Source organism: Crocodylus siamensis, chromosome 4 (genome assembly GCF_052110815.1).
Source record: "Crocodylus siamensis isolate JL-2025a chromosome 4, ASM5211081v1, whole genome shotgun sequence".
Lineage (NCBI taxonomy): Eukaryota > Metazoa > Chordata > Crocodylia > Crocodylidae > Crocodylus > Crocodylus siamensis.
Genome location: NC_143398.1, coordinates 34,527,316 through 34,533,315, shown reverse-complemented (window position 1 = coordinate 34,533,315; position 6,000 = coordinate 34,527,316). Strand labels below are relative to the sequence as shown.

The following is a 6,000-nucleotide window of genomic DNA, read 5'->3' as shown; positions in this document are numbered from 1 at the left end:
GAGGAACCTTTGTATCTGGATTACAGACATGGAGCCTCGGTGGCATTTGGCGGTAGGGGGGCATTTTCTATGGGTGTTCTCCCTGTGTTGTCTTGGGGAGAAGTGTGGCCTGCAGGTGTTTTGCCTGCATGGCTGAGGAGAACTGAGGTGGCAGAGTCCCAGCTCCTTTACGTCTGTACCCACATGGGAGGTCATTCCTGCTTGTAGTAGAAAAAGATTGCCTAGCCACATTTAACATATAATGTAATGAGATACAAACATACAGTATAAGTCATATAATTTTGTACAGTGCTACGCTTAATGTATTGTATAACTGTGCTGTAGACTTTTTAAAAAGTGAATGAAAAAGTATATATGGAGAAACAAGGAGCTAGAATTATCTAACCCCTAAAAAATTACATCTAGGTCTACTGTGGTAAGAAAATATCTTTCCAAGTTAATTAGTATTCTGAAATCATATCAACTCCAAAAAAAAAAGAAGAAAAAATCCTCCACCAGCCTGTTTCAATAACCTTCAGGCTAAATCAAATTTACTCAAGGTCATGGCCTTTAATGAGGTCCCTGGATATTCTTAAACAACTTACTAGTATATCGTTGAATATACTAAAATGTATACCTCCCCCGAAAAATATATATACCTTACCTTATTTATTTATTTTTTAGTTTTTCTTGTTAAATTCTAAAATATAAAATTAATTAAGCTTATTTTTACAATTTTTACAGTGTGAAGCTATTTCTGGCTTCTAACAGGTTTTGTATGATTATATAGATCAAAACAACAAAAAAGATGCATTTGGGAATACAGATAAATCTTTTTTAATGAAGGAATGATGCCTCAGGTGAAATAATCTATTCCTCAGCATAAAAACAGAATTATATCTCATATTTTCATAAACATTTGACAGGCAAACTTTTTAAAGCAAAATCTTTTCCAGATGAAAATTCAATTAATATAATGTAACATGCAATACAGCAAAGGTTTTCACTTAATTTTTGTTTGTGTTTTTGAGATATGCATACATTAATTAATCAAATGAATGTCTAGAACTTTATGCAATATCAGCAATCCATAGTTTCCCTGAAATTAAGCAATTTCTAGACAAGTTATCCATGTTTCCTAAGCTTGAAAAATTAACTTATTTCTGAAATTCATAGAGTTTATTTTTTGAGTTACTTGGCAGTAAGTGGGTGGTAAATGTAGAATGATAAATTTGCTTTCCTCATCCATTGTTTCTACCTCCCCGCCCATATTAAGGATCAGCCAAAAATCTAGTATAGCAGACAGTACAATACTCAACAATTCTTCAGCATTCCCTGTCTGCCACTGTGTGACACAGGCCTATTTTACACTTTAGGGTTCACTGCTGAAAGGCCCACCAAGTGAAACTAAAAGCCCCCTTCAGAAAAGCAGGCATCTGGGAAAGTGTCAATTAATTTGTTAATTAATACACAGTCAGATGGATTGCAATTGGCTGAGGGGTTGTACTCAGAAAGTGGTGGCGGATGGGTCATTTTTGACCTGGAGAGAAGTGGGCAGTGGTTTCCCCCAGGGCTTGGTTCTTGGGCCTGCGCTGTTCAATTTCTTTATTAGCCACTTGGACGATGGGGTGAAGAGCAGCCTGCTTAAATTCACAGATGACACCAAGATTGGGGGTGAGGTGGGCATGCTAGAAGGGAAGGACAGATTATAGCAGGACCTGGACAGGTTACAGGGGTGGGCAAATGAAAATAGGCTGGGATTCAATACTGACAAGTGCAGGGTGCTGCATTTGGGCAGTAGGAACCAGCAGCATACCTATAGGCTGGGGAACTCCCTTCTCAAAAGCATGATAGCAGAAAGAGATCTTGGAGTCATTATTGAGTCCAAGATGAACATGGGCCAACAATGCGAGAACACAGACAACAGGGCTAACTGCACCTTGTCCTGCATCCACAGATGCATCACAAGCAGGGCCAAGGAAGTGATCCTCCCCCTCTATGCAACACAGGTCAGACCACAGCTGGAGTACTGCATCCAGTTCCAGGCGCTGCACTTCAGGAGGGATTTGGACAGCATTGAGAGGGTCCAAAGGAGGGCCACTCACATGATCTGGGGACAGCAGGGCAGACCCTGTAAGGAGAGGCTGTGGGACCTTAACCTGTTCAGCCTTCACAAGAGAAGGCTGAAAAGGGACCTGGTATCCATCTATAAACCTACTAGAGGGGACCAGCAGGGTTCGAGAGAGACCTTGTTCCCCTGGGCACCTCCCAGAGTAACAAGGAACAATGGCCATAAGTTGCTAGAGAGTAGGTTTACACTAGTCATTAAAAGGTACTACTTCACAGTCAGGGCGGCTAGGATCTGGAACCAACTTCCAAGGGAAGTGGTGATGGCTCCTACCATGGGGGTCTTTAAAAGGAGGCTCGATGTTTACCTGGCTGGGGTCATTTGAGCCCACTTTTCTGTCCGGCCCAGGGCAGGGGGTTGGACTAGAACATCTATGAGGTCCCTTCCGATCCTACATCTATAGATTTCATAGAATTCATAGACATTAGGGCTGGAAGGGACCTCAGGAGATCATCGAGTCCAGCCCCCTGCCCAAAGGGCAGGAAGTCAGCTGGGGTCATAGGATCCCAGCAAGATAAGCATCCAATTTACTTTTGAAGGTGTTCAATGTAGGTGCTTGAACCACCTCCGCTGGCAGACTGTTCCAGACCTTGGGGGCTCGGACAGTAAAGAAATTCTTCCTTATGTCCAGCCTGAAACGGTCTTGCAGGAGTTTGTGACCGTTCGACCTCGTCATCCCTTGGGGCGCTCTGGTGAACAAACGTTCCCCCAGATCCTGGTGGTCACCCTTGATAAACTTATAGGTGGCCATCAGCTCACCCCTGAGCCTACGCTTTTCCAGGCTAAAGAGTCTCATGGCTCTCAGCCTGTCATCGTAAGATCTGTTTTCCTGACCTCTGATCATGCGCGTGGCTCTCCTCTGGACTCTCTCAAGCTTCTCCACATCCTTTTTGAATTGTGGAGCCCAAAACTGGACGCAGTACTCCAGCTGCGGCCTCACCAAGGCCGAGTACAAGGGGAGAATGACGTCCCGGGATTTGCTTGAGAAGCATCTATGGATGCACGCCAGCATTTTGGTCGCTTTACTAGCCGCAGCATCGCATTGCAGGCTCATGTTCATCTTGTGGTCAATCATGACCCCCAAGTCTCTTTCTTCTGTAGTGCTATCCAGCGTAGCACTGCTGAGCCTATAAGGAAGCTGCAGGTTTTTCCTCCCAAGGTGGAGAACCTTGCATTTTTTGATGTTAAATACCATCAGGTTCTCATCTGCCCATTTGCTGAGCTTGTCCAGGTCAGCTTGGATCACCCGCCTATCTTCTGGTGTGGATGCTTTGCCTCAAAGTTTGGTGTCATTGGCGAACTTGGCCAGTCCACTCCTGACTCCAATGTCCACATCATTAATGAAGATGTTGAACAGTATGGGTCCAAGGACAGAGCCTTGAGGGACCCCACTGGTCACAGGGCACCACGATGAGTGACTGCCATTGATTACAACCCTCTGGGTCCGACCACGGAGCCAGTTTCCCAGGCAGCGGATCGTGGTGGAGCCAAGGTCACAACTGGCCAGTTTGGCCAAGAGGTGATCATGGGATACCAGATCAAAAGCTTTTTTGAAGTCAAGATATATGACATCAATCTCTTCTCCCTTGTCCAGGTGATAGGTCACCTGATCATAGAAGGAAATGAGATTGGTCAAACAAGACCTACCCGCAACAAACCCGTGCTGGCTATGCCTTAGAATGTTATGAATTTCTTGGGATGAATCATAACAGAACAGGGACGGGAGTAGAAGTCATAGGTTTAAATAAATGCTCCAAATGAGCAGAGCAGGCTGAGCAGTGCTCACTGGCCCTTGAATAAGTCCAGAAAGCCAGTGGCCACTGCCCAGTGAAACTGCACTCAGAGACAGGATAAGAGCAGGGCCAGGAAACTGGACTCACATTCCCTTGGGATTCCTCTGGCCAGTCTCTTTTCTAGTGAGATATATCACTAGCTTAGCCAGGGTCTGGAGAAGGTTGACTAGGGGCTCCTGGGACTTGGTGGGCCCATGGATGGGGAGTGCATGAATAAACAGGTGAGGGGAAAAGTGCAGCCAGAACTTCAGCAAGAAGTTCTGGAGCAGTCAGTGAAAGGGCTGCAGCCTGGTGTACTTCAGGTAGGCATGCTCCAAAGTCTCCATCACAAATGGGACAAGTGTCAGAGGGGTCTATGAAGTGTGCCAGATACACACCTCCTTGTTATCTGTGAAGAGGAAACAGAATGTCATTTTCTCAGGTCTCAAGAGCCCCGCTTCTTGGATAAGAGGGTCAGCACAGCCATCCTGCTCAACAGGGGGAGACCCTTGTCCCCTTTGAACTTGACCAAGACTGCAGTGAGGTCTGAGCTGAAGAAATCCCAGAAGGCATGATAGAACTCTGCCATCAGTATGTTGATGCCCAGTACATTGCTGGTGGGTGTCGCACCCCATAATGCCGGTGCACCCTTGACCTGCGAGCCTGGGTCAGCACGACTGGCTTGGCGCGAGGAGGGGGATTTATGACCGGGTAGGTGGGTGATAACGGTGAGCAGGAGTCACTATGATTTAAACACAGTGTATTGGTTATACAAAAGGTTTATTTTACTTATGCTACTGATGTGCCGGAGTGTAGGCAGAGGAGTTGATTTATTCAGTTACAGCATGCAGATATCATGTTACCCAGCATTTACAGGGTGGGTAAGAGAGTTGCTTGTTACAAATTCCGAGTGATTCACATAAGCCATTGCAGTCTGCAGATTACCAGGAGCTCTTGATAAGAAAGATAACACCAGAGATAGAGAGATAGATGGGCTGGCAAGACGGAGATACGCCAGAAAGATAACGTAGGTGGAGAGATGCACGATCTGTTCTTCTTGAGTGTATACACAGTTCTCTGTTTTCTGCTTTGGGCAGAAGTCCTTTCAAAATTATATTAGGTGAAGGTGACCAATTATTATACGCCAAAAATGAAAAATTAATGAGTTGGCACTTGTGTTCTCTTTGTTTGCTCAGGTTTCATAAAAAGGGGGGTTATTTTTACTTGGGTGGTACTGGTTCTGTTTTGTCACAGGATGGCATGTGTAGCATATTTAATTTTACAACTTCATTAAAGTAGTTTCATTTTTATCTGGTCACTATGGGTACCGATATCATGCTGAACTGTCAAGGCCAGTTTCTCTCTCAAGTAATTTGAAATGAGGCACAGACAGGGGTGTGTATATGTAGCACTGTTAATACAGAGGGATAAATTACAATTACAGAGTTTGCTGTGTTTGCTTCTGACCTTTTGCCATCTGACCTTTTGGCCATCGGCATCTGAAATCAAAGACTTTGACCTTTGATAGTGGGCATCAGACAGAGGGCATCCAAGAACTCAGCCAGGATGACAGGAGCATCCAGCCAATCCTGGTCACCCATCATGATCTGTAGGAGTCCCTCTTATAGGACCTGGTTGGCATTGGCATTAGTTGGATTCAGCAAGAAGAGCTCTGCATAGAAAGCTCTCGTCCTTTCTCACAGCTTGCTGGAATCTGTGAGGGAGGTAGCCTCATCCACCAAGAGGCAGGTAATGTACTTCTTGACACCCCTTCTTTTCTCCATGGCATAGAAGTGGGAACCATAGTCCATCTCCTGGAGGAGCTGGATCCATAAGCAGATGAACATGCCATAAGTGTGGCAGTCATCCAGAACTTGGAGTTCCTCCCACTTCTTCTGACATTCTCTGCAAAGGGTTGGGTTGTTTGGGTTGGTGGCCAAGTACCTCTTTAGCTCCAGAACCTCCCTCTCAAGCTGCTCCCTGGCTGCCTCCCTCTGTCAGGTGTGCCCTTGAGTGTAGCTACAGCAAAAGAGTTGGACATGCAGCTTCCCCACATCTCAGCATCTCCAAGCTGAGGGGAAGGCCCACTGCTGTTTGTGTCAGGCCATCCAGAACTCCTGG

The 6,000-nt window shown here is 45.6% G+C and overlaps 1 pseudogene; it reads left to right on the top strand.

Moving 5' to 3' along the window:
- The first annotated feature begins 4,094 nt into the window (after positions 1 to 4,094).
- The window catches only part of LOC149865619 (uncharacterized), a 45,929-nt pseudogene continuing 44,023 nt past the window's right edge, over positions 4,095 to 6,000 (top strand).